Source organism: Ranitomeya variabilis, chromosome 4 (assembly GCF_051348905.1).
Source record: "Ranitomeya variabilis isolate aRanVar5 chromosome 4, aRanVar5.hap1, whole genome shotgun sequence".
Taxonomy (NCBI): Eukaryota; Metazoa; Chordata; class Amphibia; order Anura; family Dendrobatidae; genus Ranitomeya; species Ranitomeya variabilis.
Genome location: NC_135235.1, coordinates 551,083,725 through 551,095,406, shown reverse-complemented (window position 1 = coordinate 551,095,406; position 11,682 = coordinate 551,083,725).

The window sequence follows — 11,682 nt, the reverse complement described above, 5'->3', positions numbered from 1 at the left end:
TGTACTGTAGACACTGATGTGTGAAAGAGGCCTAAAGAGAGACTGCCATCTGCTGGCCAAGGGCAGTCAGGTGGGACCAATTTGTACTGGAAGAATTGCAGGAGGAGCAGCTTGTATCCCAGACAGATTTCTGGGATATAAAAGCCCTGTGCGCCAAGCCGTAGTCAGATTTGGCCCCAAGATAAGCAGGCGCGGAAGCCAGTGTGACAGGCCTCAGCGGGAAGTCTACGCCATCAGGGTGCTGGTCACCGCGTGACAAGGTCCAGACTATGTTCGGGAGGACCCAGAATTCCATCTGCGTCAGTCAAGACCAGGACATGCGCCCTACGCCGGTCAAGAAACAGAGACCAGACATCACCTGTCAAGAGCTGAGCCCCAGTCCTCTCCGCTCCAACAGATATTCATTGACCATCAAGCAGTGAAGATCTGCAAGGAGACGACGGCTAAAGAAGCGCACCTGTGGTTGCAGAGGGACAGCGCAAGCGAGCAGGGCCGTCACTTCCAGTTTGGACATACGAAGCTGGGGACAGGACAACAGGTGGGGAAGGGGCCTGCTTAGTGCGTAGGAGGTTCAGTGTGCGCTAATAAACTTTGTCAGAAAGACTTGTGGCCTGGGAAAACCCAGTGATCTCCGCTAGAGCCAGGGTTAAAGAGAGAGAATCTATGTGGTAACTCCTGTGAATGGGCGTACCACCTTCATGAAGAGGACATTAGTATTATATTGTGAAGAACTTTCGTTGCTATTATGTTTATCATTATTTGGTTTATTGTTTGATTTGCTTTATTACCACTGTCCAAAATTACTGTAAATTACTATTGCATTTAAACAGAATTATAATGTTCATGTTAAATGTAAGCCCCCCCCCATTTTTACTCCCTTTCCTGGCTTCACCCTTTACCAGCGCTGCCATGGTCCCACAGTGCCATCTTGTGCATGTGACTTCTAACTGGCCAGAAGTTATGTCACAAGAGCTCAATGCCAATCTATGAGAGCCAAAACGATTCCCTCATAGAGATGTATTCAAAAGTGACCATGGGCAGGAAACACCGGATCTACCCAGCAGGTGACTATTCGCCGGAGACTGACTGGAGCGACCCTGGAAAAGGATGAAGGTGGCAGCAGGTGAATATGAGTCAGGGGAACTATAAATAAAGCACCACTCCAGCGGTGCAATTAAAAAAAAATTGCTGGAGTGGTGATAGAGGTTTGCAGGTACTGCAGTGACCATGTAAGTATGGGAATTACACTACTGTCTGTTTTTTAAATATGAAGATTTACAGATTCAGTTCCTTTATCCAAGCCAAAGTCATGAGTGAATTGGAATGACAAAAAAACTTAAAAAAAAAAAAAACTGCACCAAACAGTATCATTTTTGTCATTTTTAAACATTTGCAGGAAACGTGAACTTGAAGCATTTTTTAGTGGCTTTTTTATTTTGTAAATCTGTTGTTTTTCTTGCATTTCTCAAGATCTATAGAAAAGATAATGGGGGAAACAGCATAGAGAAGCCATACCCATAAGATGCTGTTTTCTAAACACAAATAAAAAATAGTAATAATTTGCCAGAGACAATCTAATCAGTGTGTTTGCCAAAAAAATGTTTTTGTTCAACCAGGTAAAACCAGCACCATCTACACTTTGAAAGGGAACCTGTCATCTGACAAAACGCTATTAGCCTGCAGATATAGGGTTACCGGTAATCTGCAGGTTAATAGTGTTGTGAACCTGTCTGCACTTAATTTCCTCCTGGCAGAAGGGGTCTAACTTTATTCCCCCGCCCCCCCCCCCCCCCACGCAGCGTTCCAGTATTAGTCATGGGGGCGGCGCCGCTTCAGTCACCATACTGTGTACAGAGAGTGACAGCTGTGAACACGCTCCCGCCACTGACTGACAGCCAGCTGAGCATTAGCACCTGCTGTCAGTCAGGGCAAGGGGAGCGGCTACAGCCGCCACTCTCTATACAAAGAGCATTGACTGAACCCACACCAGTGACTAAAACCAAAACACTGCCAGGGGGAATAAAGTTAATTTCCTCCCAGGTCTAAGTTCAGGCGCCAGGCAGGATCACAATGCTTTTAGCCTGCAGATTAACCCCAGGTTAATGGCTTTTTTAAAATTTGATTGGTTCCCTTTAAAATGTAATACTGCATTGTAAATGTTTGTCCACTAGAGGGTGACAGCTTAATTTTGAACAAATGTGAGGGTTTGTTCAGATGAGCGTATTATATTACGGGACAGCACAATGACCAATATAACTCAATAGAGCTGTTCAGGGGACAGTTTTTTCACATGGACCGAGTGTGAAAAAATCCCAGCATGCACTATTCTCTTCTGTATTTCGGATGAGACTCCTGTATGCAAGTCTACGGCATGTCACTATCCATAAGGAGAAATGTTACCCCTAAGACCTAAGTCTATAGGTGGGAAAAAAAAGGGATCACATATGGATCATCTGCTTTTCATCTGATTTTTTATGAATACATTGCCATTATTAAAGTAGAAAACTGTATTTGATCATGTGCATTTTAAAATGTTGATGTATGAAAGCGGATGTCACATGGACTAAAAAATATGCACACGTTTCGTGAATTTGCTTCAAAGTAAAAAATGACCTTTCTTCCTGCCTCAAACTGTTTTTGTGAATTTTGGTGTCAAAGTATCTCCAGAATTGCGGTAAGATGCTGGCGTACCCACAAATACACCAGAGGGGGGACTGGACAGAATTGCGTCAATTTTTTTTAAACTTTTTAAAAAAGTTGTAATTGATGAATCAGATGTAAACATGGGGAATTGCTAGACTCCGCCCTCAAAGAGGAAAAAAGCAAAAACACAGGCAAGCACATATAAAATAGACTCAAAAGAGTATTGCCATCTGCAAGATCATATCCCGATATGTAGAAGCTGTAATAATATTAGCAAATACCTTAGAAATGTAGTATAGTTCTTCTGATTCGCTGTCACTTACCCTATGTGCAGTGCATTGCAATAGCTTAGGTATCCATAGTTACGACCACTAAAACCGCCGCAAAAACGCAAAAAAATGCTAAAAATCCGGAACGTGGGTACATAGCCTAAGACCTAACAAACTGTCACTATATGAGTGGTCGCAGAAATAGATACTTAAGCTACTACAATGCCTGTACGTGGAGAAAGCGACACAGCAAATCAGAAGAACTATACTGCATAATTTGAGGTAATGGCTAAAATTCTTATTATTTCACCTACTACATTTTGGGATAGGATCTTAGAGATAGGAATACCCATTTACAGTGGCATGTAAAAGTTTGGGCACCCCTGGTCAAAATGACTGTTTTTGTGAACAGTTAGGGTATGTGCACACGTAGAAAGGTCCACTGCGGATTTTTCCGCAGCGCATTTGATAAATCCGCAGGGCAAAAACAATGTGTTTTTCCTGCGTTTTTCCTGCGTATTTATCGCGGTTTTTGTGCGGATTCCACTGCGGTTTTACACCTGCGGTTTTCTATTATGGAGCAGGTGTTAAACCGCTGCGGATTCTGCACAAAGAATTGACATGCTGCGGAATGTAAACCGCTGCGTTTCCGCACGTTTTTTCCGCAGCATGGGCACAGCGTTTTCGATTTCCCATAGGTTTACATTGTACTGTAAACTCATGGGAAACTGCTGCGGACCCACAGCTGCGGATCTGCAGCAAATTCCGCATCGTGTGCACATAGCCTTAAGCAAGCTGAAGATCAAATTATCTAAAAAAAGGGCTAAAATTAAAGATTACACATTTCCTTTTGTATTTTAGGCAAAAAAGTAGTCCTTTTTTAACATTTTAAGAATTACAAAAAGGAAAATGGCCTATGAAAAAGTTAGGGCACCCTGCATGGTTAGTACCTAGTAGCAGAGGCGGACATGCCGCATGTGCAGCAGCATCGGAGCCGGAGGTTGAGGGAGGCTTCTTCAGGGTGGCTAACACTGAGGGTAATCTGTCCTGTTTCTCTAGCCCCGAGGTTCCATGGGGGGCCCTGGCCAGATTGCCCTCATGTTCGACGGGCAGGGAGCAATCCGTCCTCCCCTTTCAGCCCGCACTTCCTCTCTGACAAAGCCACGTGGCTGGATGACGTCAGCATTCAGCGCGTGCCTCTGTCAGACAGAAAGCTGCCGATGACGAAGATTCTGCGGCTGCGGGGAACGTGCGGAGAGGTGAGCGGTGGTGTGTGTGTGCGCATATGGAGGTGGTGGAGAGGGCAATGATGGAGGTGGTGGAGAGGGCAACGATAGTGGTTCGGAAGAACTTTGATGGAGGTGGTGGAGATGACAGTGATGGAGATGGTGGAAAGGGTAATTATGGAGGTGAGGGAGAGGGCAATGATGGAGGTGGTGGACAGGGTAATGATGGAAGTGAGGGGGAAGACAATGATGGGGGCAAGGACGGACTGGGACTGAAGTTCAGCCCTGGCATTTGAAATCACAGAGGCCCATGCTGTCAACCCCCCCCCCCGAATCCTAGATGGGGAAGTATTACTAATATTACCCTGCCTGGAAGATATCAAGACCAATACTTCTAATACCAATAATATTGCTATATAAGATTAAATAATTATAATATCAAACTAATAACATTGCAATATTACAGACAAATACCAACAAACAATAACCAGATATTACCAGCATATACTATTATAATACCACCATACTAATCGTTAAAGGGGTTGAGGTTAAAGTCTATGTAACTTCAGACTTCTGAATCCTCATAGCGCACACTGTGAGGATTCTCCGATGCTGGCATTGGGGGCGGGCCATTATGGCTTTGCTAATTTCACTTGTATTAAGCGAGACCGTGCACATCTAGTCAGCACCTGACTGCATGAATGCAAATCACATACTTGCGGTAAGATGATCAGGGGTGAATTTACAGTATGTGCAAGGGCTGCAATCGCACCTGGGCCCTGGAGCCTAGGGGACCCCAAATGTCCCTTTGGCCTATATAAAAAGACTAATGCTGTTAAAGGGCACCTGTCACCCCGTTTTTTGAAGATGAGCTAAAAATACCGTTAAATAGGGGCAGAGCTGGGCGTTACATTAGTGTCTTTTGTGTGCCTTTATAACCTACCTAAGCTGCCGAAATACCTTTGTAAAGTCGCCGTTTTCTGCTGTCACTCACGCTGGTCTGGTCCTATGGGCGTGGTGACAGCGCTGTTTCTCCCCCAGAAACCTGCTCATCATTACGTTGGTGGCGTAGTGGTGTGCGCATGTGCAGCGCCCCAGAGTCCTGGTCGTTGCAGTAACGTCGCTCTGCCGCTAAGGGGAGTGATGTTATGTCTGATTGCACTAAAGGAGTTCACCTGATCAGGTAACACTCACATTACACTTCACACTCCGGCCACCAGGGGGAGTGGTTCTATCTAGTAGGCCACTCCTCACACTCTGGTAAAACTGGGGGTTGGACAGGAAGACAGGGAGAAGTAACTGGGAAGAGCTAGTGAGAGGACCTGTCAGGGATGGGATCCTGGCAGACTCCTAAGGGTACCGTCACACATTGAAATTTTCATCGCTGCGACGGCACGATTCGTGACGTCGCAGCGTCGTATAATCATCGCTCCAGCGTCGTAGACTGCGGTCACACGTTGCAATCACGGCGCTGGAGCGATGCCGAAGTCCCCGGGTAACCAGGGTAAACATCGGGTAACTAAGCGCAGGGCCGCGCTTAGTAACCCGATGTTTACCCTGGTTACCAGCGTAAACGTAAAAAAACAAACAGTACATACTCACCCGTCGGTGTCCTTCAGGTCCCTTGCAGTCTGCTTCCTGCTCTGAGTGCAGCCGTACAGTGAGAGCAGAGCGCAGCACCGCTGCGCTCTGCTCTCACTTTCCGGCCGGCACTCAGAGCAGGAAGCAGACGGCAAGGGACCTGAAGGACACCGACGGGTGAGTATGTACTGTTTGTTTTTTTACGTTTACGCTTGTAACCAGGGTAAACATCGGGTTACTATGCGCGGCCCTGCGCTTAGTTACCCGATGTTTACCCTGGTTACAAGCGAAGACATCGCTGGATCGCTGTCACACACAACGATCCAGCGATGTCAGCGGGTGATCAAGCGACGAAAGAAAGTTCCAAACGATCTGCTACGATGTACGATTCTCAGCAGGGTGTCTGATCGCAGTAGCGTGTCAGACACAGCGATATCGTAACGATATCGCTAGAACGTCACGAATCGTAACGTCGTAGCGATGGAAATTTCAATGTGTGACGGTACCCTAAGAATAGCACAAACCTGTGAGCAACGGGGATACAGCAAAGAAGTGATAGAACCAGAAGGAGTCGTGCTGTAAGATCGAGGCAACATCCTTCTGAGGGGCAACAGTCGGTGGCCGGAACGCCAAGCAAGTAAGAGACTACAAGCATTACTTCAAACCACGGCCGGACAGCCAATTATAGATTGGCTGTCTCACTAAAACACCTAAGCAGACAACGGAGGCAGCTGTGGGAGAGGGGCGACTCTAGAGTCCCAGAATACCTCCAGGCCTACCCCGTCATACGGGTGCGTCCTAGCCATATCATCTGGGGGATGGAGAGAACGAGCATCAGAGACAGACAGAAGCAGTTGTGAGGACTATCCCGGGGTGCTCAGCAGGGAAGGACTACAACACACAAGCGCTAGAAGGTAGACGCTGATTCCCACCTGTGAAGGGGACTCCTGATGTGTCTTCGGACCGGCCGGTCTCAGACAGCCCGGTTAACAGTGCCCTGGATTGGACACCTGAAGCCTTCAGTAAAGAGGTAAAGAGACTGCAACCTGGTGTCCTCGTTATTTACTGCACTGCACCAGCATCACCATCCACATCTATCATTCACTGTACGTCGCCTCCCCACCAGCAGGGTCACGGACCGGGCCTAGCCACCGTGACAACCCCAGAGCAGAGACTCAGAGGCCCGGTACCGGGTAACCCCTCGGCCCTGCGGCAGTGGGGGCGCTACAACTTGGCGTCACGAACAGGATCTACTTAAGCCTGAAGAATCAGGTCATGTGTGCCTTGGAACTGTGATTTACTGTGCTTGGACTGTACTTTATTGCAAAGACTGTGTGTTGCCAATTGCCGCCAAGAGTTCCCACCACGATTCGCATTGCCGTGCACGGAGGGAGGAGCCTTAGCTTCGTGGGCGGAACCGGCCAAAAGAAGCGCGGAACGAGAAAGCGCGGTAACGTGCCAATCCCGGAAGAGGAACTCTGAACTCCAGCAGGTTAGTGGAGGAGGGGCCAGTCATGTCCGAGTCGGGAGGAGCGGAGGAGGAGGCCGCAGCCGGGGACGCAGGGGCACCTCCGGGCCCCGCTGCGGGCGAAGCCGCGGCCCTAATACAACCACCGGGTTGCCGCAGAACCCGCTGCCCCCCTCAGCCAGTCGGACGCTGCCGCTAACACAAAAGCCATAATGCCCTTCTCTATGCCGTACCTGCCCGGAGCGGCCTGGCTCCCACGATATTCCGGGGAGTCACATACATTCACTGACTTTAAAGAAGGAATCTGCAGCCTGATCGAGTTCTATCCCCTGACAGAGCCTCAGAAGGTTCATATGATAACCGGCCAACTCTTTGGGGCGGCTCTGAGAGAAATGAAGTCCTGGCCCGCTGCGGATAAGGAAACGGCACAGCAGGTTTTTGCAAAGCTTAAAGCCACCTTTGATACCCGCACTGCTACAGAGATTAAATTGACTTTCTATGGATGCAAACAGAGACCGCAGGATAGCTTACGGGACTATGCCCTTAATCTCCAGGAGGCGCTGCGGGCCATTAAGCAGAGTGACCCCGACAGCGTGCAAGATGAGGATAAACTCCTGAAAGAACGGTTCATTGAAGGGCTCCTGTGCAGCCACCAAAGGGGTCAACTGCACTTCCTGGCCATGCAAAATCCAGACTTGACTTTTGCGCAATTCAAGGATAAAGCTATCCAGGCATGGCAGGAGCGACAGCCTAGCCGTGCAGCACCTCCCAGGCGTCCCGCTCTCACATACCACCAGGAGGTGGCGTCGGATGCCCCAGTCGCCGCCGAGGCTGACGGCCAGAGCCTAGAGGACGACTCCCCTGCAGGACTCCGCCTCCAGATGCAGGAGCTAACCAAGAGCGTTGCTGCACTGGCCCGGACGGTGCAGTCCCTACAGGAGGCCCCCAAGGAGAAGATCCAGCTGACCTCCAGACCGGAGAATGTTCCTTGGACGCGACAGAGGAGGACCCCGCCAACCAGAGGCCGATCCAACGATCGCTTCCATGAGGATGGACGACCCATCTGCCGCCGCTGTCATCAGGTGGGCCACTTTGCAAGGTACTGTCCTTTAAACGAGCAACCCCTGGGGCGAAGGGCCAACCCCCAGGAGTAGGACGGTCAGGCCCACAGCATTGGAGAGCCAAATACATTGGAGGGCGACCAGTTCTTCCTGTGGTGGTTGACGGCATCCCCCTGAATGCTTTGCTGGACACCGGTTCTCAGGTGACGACTATGCCTTATGTCCTCTATAAACGGTATTGGGAGGACACCGATATTACTCGTGGCCCCGATGACGATTTCACCATAATAGCCAGTAATGGTCAGCCATTGCCACAAGTGGGGTATAAAGAGGCCACTATCAAAGTGGGGCGGGTGGAATTGAAAGCCCAAGGGATTGTGATTGTTGATATTGATCGCCGAGAATGTAATCCCATGATGACTCTTGGTACTAATGTTATAGAAAATTGTCTTGCAGAAGTTATTGTTTTGTTGCAACAGGTGGCAGAAACCGCTGGCCGCAGTGAACAACATGCCCTGCAAAAAGAAATCAAAGCTCTGATGCAGAGACAGCAGGTAGAGCTGACTGGTGGTGAGATTGGTCGTGTCACTGTGCGTGATTCAAACCCCATCGCGATACCCCCAGGAGTGAAATGTTAATATGGTGTCGGGCAGCCATAGGCCTCAGGGGAAAGGATTACCAGGCCTTGGTAGAACCCATATATTCAGACAATAGGCCTACTATTCTGACGGCCCGGGGGGTGGTCGACGTCCGCCAGGGGAGGGTGCCCATCCATGTGCTCCTCAATTGCGGGGAGGAAGAGGTTCATCAAGGACTTCACCAAGAAGGCCGCACCCTTGCAAGACCTGTTGGTGGGCCAATCAAAGAAGGCCAAGGGGAAGAACGCCTGTTATGACCCCAATGGCAGAGGGTCTCAGGAATAATGCTAAGTCTGTAAATACAGAAAACCAGCTCATAGGGCAGTGGTAACTGGGCTGACCATATAACTAATCCTAGCACCACAAATACCAGCAGCCGGGGAACGTTCCTACGTTGATCCTAGACGTCTCGCGCCAGCCGGAGAGCTAACTACCCCTAGAAGGGAAAAGAAAGACCTTTCTTGCCTCCAGAGGAAATACCCCAAAAGTTGGATAGAAGCCCCCCACAAATAATAACGGTGAGGTAAGAGGAAAAGACAAACATAAGAATGAGCTAGGTATTTAGCAAAGAGAGGCCCACTAGCTAATAGCAGAATATAGAAAGATAACTTATATGGTCAGCAAAAAATCCTATCAAAAATATCCACACTGGAAATTCAAGAACCCCCGAACCGTCTAACGGCCCGGGGGGAGAACACCAGCCCCCTAGAGCTTCCAGCAAGGTCAGGAATCACATTTAGTACAAGCTGGACAAAAATGATAGTAAACAAATAACCAAAAAAACAAAGAAGCAAGACTTAGCTTAATTTTGCACGAACCAGGACCAGCAAACAGGAGCAAACAGAATGTGTCTGATAACACCGATGCCAGGCACTAGACTAAGGTTCCAGGAGTTGAAGCGCCGGTTTACTTCGGCGCCTGTTTTGTGCCAGCCTGATGTCTCACTTCCCTTTCAGGTCGAGGTGGATGCTTCTGAGATTGGGGCAGGGGCCGTTTTGTCACAGAGAGCTAACTACCCCTAGAAGTAACGACCCAGCTGGGTGCAAACTGAGGGAAGGAAACGGGGCCGGACTGGGACTAAAATTCAGCCCTGGCATTTGAAGTTACACAGGCCCACTTGTCACATGGTGACTGTATAATATCTTTGTACACTTGTAGGCAGGGCCGGTTTTAGGCAAAGTGGGGCCCTAGGCAAAGTTTAAAATGGGTCCCCAAATGCTAACATATTGCACATCACACAGAAGCCTTTCTGTTGTATTTACGTGCGCTGAGTTCAGGCCGCTAAACGAGTTTGATCGACAATACTGAAGTTGTTCAATGCTTGTTTCCCGGCCTCTTTCCACCAGCTGAGGAATAATGATGAGACAGAACGATCACTAATAGATCACCATACAGTATCATGTTTTCAGCAGCACATCTACAGTTTACACTGGCAATGTGCTGCTGACAACAAGGCTTTTTGTTCCAGCAAAAACAATCCGAATATGCAGCATTTTACTTGTTTAGTAAAATACACCCCATAGTCCTCCATATATTATAATGTGCTCCATAGTCCTCCATATAGTATAATACACTCCCTATAGTCCTCCATATATTAAAATACACTGCTCAGTCCTCCACATAGTATAATACACTCCTCATAGTCCTCCATATAGCATAATACAATCCTCATAGTCCTCCATATAGCATAATACAATCCTCATAGTGCTCCATATAGTATAATGCACCGCCACAGTCATCCATGTAGTACAATTCACTTCCCATAGTATAATGCACCCCATAGTTCTTCATATAGTATAACGTATTCCCCATAGTCCTCGATACAGTATAATGCAGCCCACATATAGTATAATGCAGCCACCCCAGAGTATAATGCAGCCACCCCAGAGTATAATGCAGCCACCCCACAGAGTATAATGCAGCCACCCCAGAGTATGTAACCCCCATAGAATATAATACAGCCCACCTCCCCATAATATATAATGTAGCCCCCCATAGAATATAATGCAGCCCCCCATAGTATATAACGCAGCCTCCCCCATAGAATATAATATACCCCCACAATAGTATATAACACAGCCACATAGTACATAACATGGCCTCCCCCATAGAATATAATATACTCCCCATAGTATATAGCAAAGCCCGCATATTATATAGCACAAACCGCATAGTATACAGCACAGCCTGCATACTATAGCACAGCTCGCGTAGTAGATAACACAGCCCACACAGCAGTATTCAGCACAGACCACACAGTAGTATACAGCACAGACCACACAGTAGTATACAGCACAGCCCACGTAGAAGTATACAGCACAGTCCACACAGTAGTATACAGCACAGCCCACAGAGTAATATATACAGCACAGCCCACAAAGTAATATATACAGCACAGCCCACAAAGTAATATATACAGCACAGCCCACAGAGAACTATATACAGCACAGCCCACAGAGAACTATATAAAGCACAGCCCAGAGTACTATATACAGCACAGCCCAGAGTACTATATAAAGCACAGCCCAGAGTACTATATACAGCACAGCCCAGAGAGTACTATATACAGCACAGCCCAGAGAGTACTATATACAGCACAGCCCACAGAGTACTATATACAGCACAGCCCACAGAGTACTATACACAGCACAGCCCACAGAGTACTATATACAGCACAGCCCACAGAGTACTATATACAGCACAGCCCACAGAGTACTATATACAGCACAGCCCACAGAGTACTATATACAGCACAGCCCACAGAGTACTATATACAGCACAGCCCACAGAGAACTA